Raw genomic sequence first — 12,585 nt, forward strand, 5'->3', positions numbered from 1 at the left:
GAGGGGCTGCTGCCGGCTTTCTTCTGCAGGCTCTGGACTCAGCCCTGGGATCAGCTTACTGCCTCCTCATCCCGGTAAGAATGAACCTGGAAAGCCTCCTCCCAGCTGCCAGCTGGACGTCCACTGTCCTCGGTCTTCCGCTGCTTGCTTTCGGATTCCACTGGCTGAGCGGTGACCAGGCCTCTGCCAACACCATCCTTGGAGGTAGTGTGCTGCTAGCTGCAGGCTCTGAATACTTCACCCAGGAGGGCAGAGCTGTTGTGGCCTATTCAGTGATGGCGATCACCTCAGTCAGCACCCTCATCATATCCGTCTTCACTGGGAATGCCTGTGGGATTTTGGGCAGCATGGCACTGGGGGTGGCCGGCCCACTGTCAGCCATGAGCATGGAGGTGCTGCTGGCACTCAGGAAAGAGGCAGTTCTGGATTGTGTCCTAGCTGCAGGAACTGTGGCATTCCAGTGGGCTCTGAAGACTCAGTATCTGGATTTAATGTAAGGTGTACAAGGTTCTAAGGTATGTGACAGTTCATTGCAGTACACAACGTGATCTGTATCAACTGGAGAGTAAGCTCATGGATTGCTATATGGAAGTGAGGTCCAAGCCGTCTGGGAATGGTTGTCTGAGGGTTGCAGCCCAGCTTGTCACAGGTGCCTGAAGGGGATTGCTGACCCACTGCTCCTACTTAGCTTGCTTAGATTAAAAGAAGACGGATGTTTGTTGTTGGCCGCCTTCCGATTATCTACTAGCACTCTAAATGATAATGCAGGGGAATGGCTAAAACATTGTGCATCTGCAGCCAACCGTATAGCAGTGGAAAAAATGTCTTTGTGACCACAAACCTGGGGATCAACTCTAATTTGCTGGAGTAGCAATTTCCTATAGCGTGATTTACATTATCTTAGATACAGAATATGATGGCAGGAGCAGGACTGTAGCTGGGTTTGTCTTGCTGGGTATGTGTTCCTGGTGTTGACTGGGTTAGTGCAGCAGATCTTTGGTGGGATGCTGACTGGAAAGACCACTGGTTCCTAAGACACCAGATTTGAATTTCATTTTCTTAAACTTTATAGTCTGACTACATCATTGTTTCAAAGTGGCTAACATGATAAAAAATAAACTTAATTGTAATCATAAACACACATAATACAAAAACCAAACAATATCCTTAACAAAGACAGACCAAGAAACAGCATCACTGTCCATTAGGTAAGAGAACTCAATTATTATTTAGAACTGCAAAGGCCTCTTTAAATAGATGGGTTTTCAGAGACTTCTTAAAAGCCTTTTCAAAAGTTATCATCCAAATAGAAAAGGCAGTGAGTTCCAAAAGATTAGGCCTGCTGAAGAAAATAATCTATCCCTGGTAATGTTCAGATGAGCAAATTTAAGGGACAGTACCTCAAATAGGTTTTTTCTCTCTGATCTCAGAGAACGAGTGGGTCTATAGATTTTAAGCACTGAGTTTACCCAGCAATCATCATGATGGATTAGTTTAGTTCTGGGGGAATTCTGTGTTATCTGCAGAGCGCAGAATTTGCGCAGTATTGTCAAATTCTGCACAGAAAATGGCAAAGATGGAGGCATGCCATGGCCTTCATCCTCACTGGGAGCGGGATGCACTCACGGCAAAGATGAAGGCCCCAGTCTGCTGCGAGCGGCATGCATCCTGCTCCCGGCGAAGATGAAGGCCCTGGTGAGAGGGTGTGTGTGTGTGTGTGGAGAAGTGTGGGTGTGTGAGAGCGGGTGAGAGAGAGTGGGATGAGGGTGTATGGGCGAGAAAGAAAGGGAGCCTGTGTGCGTGTGTGAGAGAGAGGACAGAGGGAGCCTGTGTGAGGGGCAGTATTGAGAGGGATCAAACTTTGGGAGTGGAGATAGAGTGGAAGGGGTTGAGCCTAGAGGTGGAGGGGAGAGATATTGGCAGCTGGAGGAGTTGGGGCCTGAGAGGGCAAAGTGGCCAGGAGAGTGAGCGGAAGGGACACTCTTACAGTGAATTTCTAGGGAAATTCTGCTCAAAATACTTAAAATTCTGCATCTCTAAGTAATAACTTTTTTCTGTATTAATTAAAAATGTAATTACTTAAAGATCGTTTGAGCTCACAGGCTGATTACTGCCTGCGGCCCATTGAGGGCGAGAGACAGCAGATCGAAATTTGATTGTGAGCACTTGCCTATGATATTGTCTCCAGTCTAGTTTGATATATGGTTGTGGTGAATAGTTAAAATACTATTTCCCTCTCTAATAGTGTTTACACTTTGTTTGTGTGAGATTACTTAAAGACTGTCAGGTAAATTGTGTTATTTGGACCAATGTAAAGTCTGCAGAATTTTAAGTTTTTTTTGCACAGAATTCCCCCAGGAGTATTAGTTTGAAGATGGTAACGGCAAGCTTATAGAGAATCCACCATTTAATGGGGAGCCAGTGAAGCTCATGAAGGACTGGCATCATGTGCTAATGCATAATCCAGTTAGGATATGGGCAGCGGAGTTCTGCACAGCTTGAAGTGGCTGCACTACAGAGGCAGGAAGCCCATTTCCAGAGTCCGGCCCACTGAGTGTTAAACCCTGGAGTACCATGCGGAATTCCTTGGTTTCAAGGAGTGGATGCAACTTTCTTACCATGCACAATTTAAAAGCTGATGTTTTAACCACTGCCTTTATCTGCGGGTCAAGAGAGACTTATGATCGGTGATTACCCCAAGACAACAACTGGAATGCAGATATTGTTGAACTTAAAATCATGGAACATTGGGTAGAGGGAATCTGCTAAAAATAATGATGTCTTTTTCTATGTGTAGTAAAACTTGTTATGAAAAAGCCATGTGTTTGCACATTGTAAGCAAAGGGACACAAAACTGAAAGCATTGGACCAGGAAGATGAGTAAGGGACAAAAACTTGTATGTCGGCGTCAATTCTATAATTGACGTCAAGACAGGAAAATATCTTGTAAAGAGAGTGAAGGTAAATATTAAATATGGTTGTTGACAAGGCAGACCATTGAGGTACTCCCATCTCTACAGTGTTCCATTTCAAGCATTGAGATGTTCAGGCATCAGCAATGCTACTGTTACAGAACTTTATGGTTAGGGAGGGCTGCTGGAGGTCAACTAAATAGAAGACCTTGCATATTAATCTACCCAAGAAAAAGTGCAGCTAAAGATCCTCTGTGCTTTTAGGCTTTACCTCTCACTCCCCCCGCCCCCCCTCACCCCAGCTAAGGATCCTCTGTACTTATCCCAGGCTTTACCTCTCACTCCCCCACAGCTAAGGATCCACTGTGCTTATCCCAGGCTTTACCTCTCACTCCCCCACAGCTAAGGATCCTCTGTGCTTATCCCAGGCTTTACCCCTCACTCCCTCACAGCTAAGGATCCTCTGTGCTTATCCCAGGCTTTACCCCTCACTCCCTCACAGCTAAGGATCCACTGTGCTTATCCCAGGCTTTACCCCTCACTCCCTCACAGCTAAGGATCCACTGTGCTTATCCCAGGCTTTACCTCTCACTCCCCCACAGCTAAGGATCCTCTGTGCTTATCCCAGGCTTTACCCCTCACTCCCCCACAGCTAAGGATCCTCTGTGCTTATCCCAGGCTTCACCCCTCACTCCCCCACAGCTAAGGATCCTCTGTGCTTATCCCAGGCTTTACCTCTCACTCCCTCACAGCTAAGGATCCTCTGTGCTTATCCCAGGCTTTACCCCTCACTCCCCCACAGCTAAGGATCCTCTGTGCTTATCCCAGGCTTTACCCCTCACTCCCCCACAGCTAAGGATCCTCTGTGCTTATCCCAGGCTTTACCCCTCACTCCCCCACAGCTAAGGATTCTCTGTGCTTATCCTAGGCTTTACCCCTTACTCATAACAACATGCCATACTGGACCAAGGGTCCATCAAGCCCAGTATCCTGATTCCAACAGTGGCCAATCCAGGCTATAAGTACCTGGCAAGTACCCAAAAAACAAGTCTATTCCATGTTACCGTTGCTATTAATAGCAGTGGCTATTTTCTAAGTCAGCTTAATTAATAGCAGGTAATAGACTTCTCCAATCCTTTTTTAAACCCAGCTACACTAACTGCACTAACCACATCCTCTGGCAACAAATTCCAGAGTTTAATTGTGCATTGATTGAAAAAGAACTTTCTCCGATTAGTTTTAAATGTGCCACATGCTAACTTCCTGGAGTGCCCCCTTAGTCTTTCTATTATCCGAAATAGTAAATAACCAATTTACATTTACCCGTTCTAGACCTCTCATGATTTTAAACACCTCTATCATATCCCCCCTCAGTCGTCTCTTCTCCAAGCTGAAAAGTCCTAACTTCTTCAGCCTTTCCTCATAGTGGAGCTGTTCCATCCCCTTTATCATTTTGGTTGCCCTTCTCTATTCCTTCTCCATCGCAACTATATCTTTTTTGAGATGCGGCGACCTGAACAGTACACAGTACTCAAGGTGTGGTCTCACCATGGAGCAAAACAGAGGCATTATGATATTTTCCATTTTATTATCCATTCCCTTCCTGTTTTCTTTTTTGACTGCTGCAGCATCCTGAGCCGACAATTGCAATGTATTCTCCACTATGACGCCTAGATCTCTTTCTTGGGTAGTAGCTCCTAATATGGAACCCAACATTGTGTAATTATAGCAAGGGTTATTTTTCCCTATATGCATCACCTTGCACTTACCCACATTAAATTTCTTCTGCCGGAGGAGTTAAGATGGCCGTGGCTTGAGGATGCTGAGTCAAGCTGCTCCGCCATCTGCTATTTTTCTTCGGAATTTGAAAGTTTGAATTGAGGATATTTTTCCTGAAAATGCCTCACAAGCGGAAGGGCAAGGTGAGGGTATACCCCCCGGACTCACCCGGCCCGGTGGGACAGCGGTATATCACTGACATCGCGACCATCTCTCCTTCGGTGGGGACAGCGAGCACCGCTGCGGGAGCGCTGAGAGAAACGGCTCTCTCGCCAGGCGAAATCACCTTGAGCCCACTAGAACCCCGAGGTCCGCTGTGTAGCTCTCCCCTCCCCGTTATCGATAGAGCTGGACTCCCCGACGCAATGCTAGCCGGAAGAGTCCAGCGTGGTGAGTCCGTCGATCAGGCGAGAGCTGAGACTACCCTATCACCCCTGTTTGAGGGTCAGGAAATCCCTGCGAGGAGTTCGGATGGAGCAGGAAATGAATCTCTGGAGATAGCGAGAGAAAGACCACAGGAGGAGATAGGAGAAAATACGCTTGATCCCCTGGAGTTTGAGAAACCAGCAGAAATTACATTAGAAGCCATATGAGATCTAATGGCTGTTATGGCCTGTACCCTGAAGATTCAGTCCCAACAGCTGGGTAAATTTGAGAATAAATTGGATACCGTGGAAAAAGAATATTCTCAGAAAATTCAAGACCAATCTAATAGTATACAGGACTTGACTGTGAAATTAAATCAGGCCCAGTCTCTCAACTCATCCATTATGAAGGATTGTATCATATCACAGAGAAGACTAGAGTCTGTAGAAAATTAGCTCCGGTATTTAAATGTAAGATTGGTCAACTTTCCAAATGTTTTGGTAGAACCAGCTCTAGTGACTTTCAAACATTTTGCAATTGAATCCCTAAAGATTGCATCAGAAAGTGCACCTTCTGTAAAGAAATGATTCTTTCTCACATCTCGAAGGAATAGTTTACAGATTACCTCTGGAGAAAATAGGGATGACTTCACTAATCTAACACAGTATTTGGAAAACCCTAATATGGAAGTCACAGAAAGGGCAACTCTTTTTGTCCAATTTTTCACGGAAGCAGAAAAAGGACAGCTGATGAAAGCATATTTCAAACATATAAATAAAGCATTTATGGGTGGAGTAATGAGGGTCTACCCATATCTCTCACGGCCACCTCAACAATGTAGGAAAATGTTTATAGCTATGCGTCCCGAGGTTTTGGCCAAGGGAGCGAGTTTCCTTGTAAATGTTTTGTAAAATCAGCTGGTAATACATATATCTTCTTTTTGCCCGAACAGTTGAGACAGTTTTTGGATGGGGGGGCAAATATGATAGAGAGCTACAAGCCTGTACCTAGAAATTTGTTATTTCCTTTGGAGTCTTCTCTGATTTTCCTTATCTCCTCCCTCCCTAATTTCCAATGACAAACAGCAGAGATTGATAAGTATTTGGTATTATATACCAAATGTTTGTAAATTTCCTTGATACTATTTTCTGTATTTCCTTGCAAGGCTGTTCCTTGTAATATATTTTGAAAAAATTCATAAATAAAGAATTTTAAGTTTCATCTGCCATTTGGATGCCCAATTTTCCAATCTCACAAGATCTTCCTGCAATTTATCACAATCTGCTTGTGATTTAACTAATCTGAACAATTTTGTGTCATCGTCAGTATTAAATGCTCCTAGTTTGGCTCTAGTTGATTTAAATTGCCCAGTTGACTTATTGATTACCTCACTCGTCGTATTTCTTTCCAGATCATTTATAAATATATTGAAAAGTAAGGGTCCCAATACAGATCCCTGAGGCACTCCACTGTCCACTCCCTTCCACTGAGAAAATTGCCCATTTAATCCTACTCTCTGTTTCCTGTCTTTTAGCCAGTTTGTAATCCGTGAAAGGACATCGCCACCTATCCCATGACTTTTTACTTTTCCTAGAAGCCTCTCATGAGGAACTTTGTCAAACGCCTTCTGAAAATCCAAGTATACTATATCTACCGGCTCACCTTTATCCACATGTTTATTAACTCCTTCAAAAAAGTGAAACAGATTTGTGAGGCAAGAGTTGCCTTGGGTAAAGCCATGCTGACTTTGTTCCATTAAACCATGTCTTTCTATATGTTCTGTGATTTTGATATTTAGAACACTTTCCACTGTTTTTCCTGGCACTGAAGTCAGGCTAACTGGCCTGTAGTTTTCCGGATCGCCCCTGGAGATATCCTCCAGTCTTCAGGTACAATGGATGATTTTAATGATAAGTTACAAATTTTTACTAATAGGTCTGAAATTTCATTTTTGAGTTCCTTCAGAACCCTGGGGTGTATACCATCCGGTCCGGGTGATTTACTACTCTTTAGTTTGACAATCAGCCCTACCACATCTTCTAGGTTCACCGTTATTTGGTTCAGTCCATTTGAATCATTACCCATGAAAATCTTCTCCAGTACGGGTAGCTCCCCAATATCCTCTTTAGTAAACACCGAAACAAAAAATAATTTAATCTTTCTGCGATGGCCTTATCTTCTCTAATAGCTCCTTTAACCCCTTGTTCATGTAACCCGGTCCAACTGACTCCCTCACAGGCTTTCTGCTTCTGATATATCTAAAAAAGTTTTTACTGTGCGTTTTGCCTCTACAGCCAAATTCTTTTCAAATTCTCTCTTAGCCTGTCTTATCAATGTCTTACATTTAACTTGCCAATGTTTATGCTTTATCCTATTTTCTTCTGTTGGATCCTTCTTCCAATTTTTCAATGAAGATCTTTTGGCTAAAATAGCTTCTTTCACCTCCCCTTTTAACCATGCTGGTAATCATTTTGCCTTCTTTCCACCTTTCTTAATGTGTGGAATACATCTGGACTGTGCTTCTAGAATGGTATTTTTTAACAATTTCCACGCCTCTTGCACACTTTTTACCTTTGTAGCTGCTCCTTTCATTTTTTTTCTAACTATTTTTCTCATTTTATCAAAGTTTCCCTTTTGAAAGTTTAGCACGAGAGCCTTGGATTTGCTTACTGTCCCCCTTCCAGTCATTAATTCAAATTTGATCATATTATGATCACTATTGCCAAGCGGCCCCACCACCGTTACCTCTCTCATCAAATCCTGTGCTCCACTGACAATTAGATCTAAAATTGCTCCCTCTCTCGTCGGTTCCTGAACAAATTGCTCCATAAAGCTATCATTTATTCCATCCAGGAACGTTATCTCTCTAGCGTGTCCCGATGATACATTTACCCAGTCAATATTGGGGTAATTGAAGTCTCCCATTATTACCGCACTACCAATTTGGTTAGCTTCCCTAATTTCTCTTAGCATTTCACTGTCCATCTCACCATCTTGACCAGGTGGACGGTAGTATACCCCTATCACTGTAGTCTTCCCCAACACACAAGGGATTTCTACCCATAAAGATTCGATTGTGCATTTAGTCTCATGCAGGATGTTTAACCTGTTGGGCTCTATGCCATCCCGGACATAATGCGCCACACCGCCTCCCGGGTGCTCCTCTCTGTCATTGCAATATAATTTGTACCCCGGTATAGCACTGTCCCATTGGTTATCCTCCTTCCACCATATCTCTGAGATGCCAATTAAGTCTATGTCATCATTGACTGCTATACATTCTAATTCTCCCATCTTACTTTTTAGACTTCTGGCATTAGCATACAAACATTTCAAAGTTTGTTTTTTGTTTGTATTTTCATTCTGCTTTTTAATTGATAGGGATAAGTTAGAACTTTTTAGCTCAGGTGAGTTTTTAGTTACAGGCACTTGGACTACTTTTCTAATTATTTGAACCTCACTGTCGGGATGCCCTAATTCTAATGCATCATTAGTATCCTTTGAAGATACCTCTCTCCAAACCATGCACTGCTGAGCGACTGTTGGCTTTCCCCTTTGTTTTAGTTTAAAAGCTGCTCTATCTCCTTTTTAAAGGTTAGCGCCAGCAGTCTGGTTCCACCCTGGTTAAGGTGGAGCCCATCCCTTCGGAAGAGACTCCCCCTTCCCCAAAAGGTTCCCCAGTTCCTAACAAAACTGAATCCCTCTTCCTTGCACCATCGTCTCATCCACGCATTGAGACTCCGGAGCTCTGCCTGCCTCTGGTGACCTGCGCGTGGAACAGGGAGCATTTCAGAGAATGCTACCCTGGAGGTTCTGGATTTAAGCTTTCTACCTAAGAGCCTAAATTTGGCTTCCAGAACCTCCCTCCCACATTTTCCTATGTCGTTGGTGCCCACATGTACCACGACAGCCGGCTCCTCACCAGCACTGACTAAAATCTTATCTAGGTGATGCATGAGGTCCGCCACCTTCGCACCAGGTAGGCATGTTACCAGGCGATCCTCATGCCCACCAGCCACCCAGCTATCTACATTCCTAATAATCAAATCACCAACTATGATGGCGACCTAACCCTTCCCTCCTGGGCAGTAGGCCTTGGAGACACATTCTCGGTGCGAAAGGACAATGCATCACCTGGAGAGCAGGTCCTTGCTACAGGATCCTTTCCTGCTGCGCCTGGTTGGTGCTCTCCAATCATGAGACCTTCTTCCTCCAAGGCAGCACCAGGGCTGCCAGACTGAAGTTGGGACTTGGCTACTATGTCCCTGAAGGTCTCATCTATATACCTCTCTGTCTGCCTCAGCTCCTCCAGGTCTGCCACTCTAGCCTCCAGAGATCGGACTCGTTCTCTGAGAGACAGGAGCTCTTTGCATGGCATGCACATGTACAACTTCTCACCGGCGGGTAAAAAATCATACATGTGACACTCGATGCAAAAGACTGGGAAGCCCCCCTCTTGCTGCTGGACTGCTGCCTTCATCTCAATTTTGATTAGTTCCTAGTTAAGTTTTAGGTTGCTATGGGAGTAGGAATGTGTCTAATGTCCTTTAAACGTATTAGTGAATTCACTATATGTCTAGTAGTGGCCTACAAGGGACTGATCAAACTCTCAAGGTTTTTTTGTTTGTTTTTTGTAAGTGGCACCTGCCTATAAATTAAAGGATGAGCTAGGGGTGGGAAGGTTGGGAAATACAAACAGTCTAACTTCTGTTAGTAAGAGTGACTCACTGCTCTCTTGATTAACAAATGTTTGTACCTAATCAAACCAAATCCCACTACCTCAACACCTTTCCAAGGTGAGTAACTGAACTTTTCAACCTTTTTACTTACACACTGCTCCTAGCTTATTTCTAGCTTCTGGCTACTTTTTTTTTTGTTTGTTTTTAAGATAAACACTCTAATTTCTGCTTACTAGCTGCCTTACTGACTGACTATTAAAAATACAAACAGTCTAACTTCTGTTTATTTGCTGCCTTACTGACTATTAAAAGCACAAACACACTAAATAATATTCCCAAATAGTTAACTTCGCCCCAATACTTTTGAAAAAGAAGATTTCCCAAGGAAAAGCTTACTGATTCAGCCACCAGCAAGGTGATCCTCTCCTCTCAGTGCCCCTTCACAGCTAAGGATCCTCTGTGCTTATCCCAGGCTTTACTCCTCACTCCCCCACAGCTAAGGATCCTCTGTGCTTATCCCAGGCTTTACCCCTCACTCCCCCACAGCTAAGGATCCTCTGTGCTTATCCCAGGCTTTACCCCTCACTCCCCCACAGCTAAGGATCCTCTGTGCTTATCCCAGGCTTTACCCCTCACTCCCCCACAGCTAAGGATCCTCTGTGCTTATCCCAGGCTTTACCCCTCACTCCCCCACAGCTAAGGATCCTCTGTGCTTATCCCAGGCTTTACCCCTCACTCCCCCACAGCTAAGGATCCTCTGTGCTTATCCCAGGCTTTACTCCTCACTCCCCCACAGCTAAGGATCCTCTGTGCTTATCCCAGGCTTTATCCCTCACTCCCCCACAGCTAAGGATCCTCTGTGCTTATCCCAGGCTTTACCCCTCACTCCCTCACAGCTGTGTACCCTCTGTACCAGTGTTGCCAACCTCTTTTATTTACTGTGAGTTTGGACTTCTTCAGCAATTTTGCTTTTTTTTTTTTTTTTTGGTCGCCAGTCGCTTATTATTGGGCATTTTTTTCGAACTCGTGTTTTTTGTTTTTTTTTGGCTTGATGGGCTGGAGTTGTGCCCTGCTGTTCCTGTCACCTCTGATTGGCTGCTGCTGCCTCTCTTCCACCGCAGCCTCAACCCCAGTTGTCAATAAGGGATTGTGACTGCAGCCTTTAGTCAGCTGCCTGCACACAAATCTGCTTGATTATATCAAACAGGAGGAAAAAAATCAGCAGCTGCAAAAGTATCCTTGCTTTATTTTCCCCTTGTGACTGCCATATTAAAGGTTCAGCACCCTATTAAAAACAAAAGGATGAAACTAAATTTTATTTACAGTCCTAATATAATGATCAGTCTCTTGGAGGCCTTTAATCTGTCAGTGAACAGTGGTAAATGGAGCCTAGAGAAGAGTGATAACTGGAGGTCTTTAAGGATCCTTTCTGGCACTGGTTCTGTTGAATATCTTCGTGAGTGGCATTGCGCAGGCCAGTGCAACCCTTTTGTCGATATTGCAAGTGCATTATGGCATGAGACGCCGGGTATTTGCAGTACTAACTTCGTGCCACCCAATAATATGTGGAGGCGTTTCACTGACAATGTCTCGTGAGAATGCGGACAGTACAGAGGATGAAGATATACCGGCTGCTGTCATCGACTGTCAGACCTTTTTTTATAGTTAATTGTGAGAGCTACGACAATTGTTTTTCCTCAATTACTCTCACGAAAGTATTTTTTAAAGTGTTTTTGTCTGTATGAATAACTTCTAATAAAAGTAGTTTAAAAGTTTGCAAGTTTTGGGCTTCTTTTGTCTGTAAAGCGCGCTTCTTCTTTCATAACTACCTGGCAACACTGCAAGTCTGTTCTTGCCACAGGCTGACATCCTGCCTGTTAGAAACTCTAGTTTTAGTTTTGTTTCCTTGTTCACCCATTAGATGTCAGCATAACCCAACAGTTCTGTATGGCGAGCACCCTATTCTTAGGATCCCGAACTGTTGAATATTGAAAGAAGCATACCTTGTTTTAATAAACTTTGGTAGAATTGCTGGCTCTCCCTCTTTAGCAGAGAGAATTCTCATTTAATAAACATTTTTTGTAACCATTTTCCACATTTTTATTTTTAAAGGTATTTCATTCCCCCAGTACATGTTGCTGGCTGGGGTGAGGGGCTGGAGCTTTGCATTCGAGCCTCTGGGTGACTCTGATAAGCCAAATCTGAGGAAACCTAAAAGGATTTGTACAGGGTCTGACATAAGATCTGCAGCCCTGCCTCTGAGGAACCGGAATACAAAAGAAATTGCTGGGAATAACCCAGTGTTTCCGGCGATTGGAAGGCTGTCTAGCTGTATGCTGGAGGACCAGGGGAGAGAGATGTAAACTCTCTTGGAAATCCTGGAGCTTCTGCAATAGAGAACACACAATGAATGTCGAGAAAAGCAGAGTGGGCTGATGAGGAGAAGCCCGGATGACCATGTCACCCAGCACAGGCTGCCTGTGGATGGGGGTCGGCCTCTCGCTCTCACTTGGGAGACAGAAGGAGCTCTTCATAGAAGTGTGCAGGAACCGTGGCGCCAGCGCCTTGCTGCTGCATGGCTCCTCTACAGACAGCCAAGGTAGTACGACCGCAGAAGACTTCGCTGGAGAAGGAAGGGAGACAGAGAGTCAAACAACCACTATGCAGTAGCACACTTCAAACTCCTTTCCAGGCCACGTTTGGTTCATGGCCACTACATTACAACAGAAACTCTTCAAAAGCACTTTTTTTTTTAAAATAAGAATTTGTGCTTTATTTCACCACAGTTTTGCGTCTGCTCTTTGTTCTTCCAACAAACATTTTGACATTATGTACTTGATTTTATACAA

At 44.2% G+C, this 12,585-nt stretch overlaps 1 protein-coding gene across 1 annotated transcript in view; it reads left to right on the top strand.

The window, feature by feature from the left end:
• Positions 1 to 388: 388 nt before the first annotated feature.
• The window catches only part of CYHR1 (cysteine and histidine rich 1), a 96,933-nt gene continuing 84,736 nt past the window's right edge, over positions 389 to 12,585 (top strand). The window contains exon 1 of the mRNA XM_029592226.1: positions 389 to 515. The gene's annotated coding sequence lies outside the window, so the exon portion shown is untranslated. The remainder of the gene's footprint in view (positions 516 to 12,585) is intronic.

This window comes from Rhinatrema bivittatum, chromosome 2 (assembly GCF_901001135.1).
Source record: "Rhinatrema bivittatum chromosome 2, aRhiBiv1.1, whole genome shotgun sequence".
NCBI classification, from domain to species: Eukaryota; Metazoa; Chordata; class Amphibia; order Gymnophiona; family Rhinatrematidae; genus Rhinatrema; species Rhinatrema bivittatum.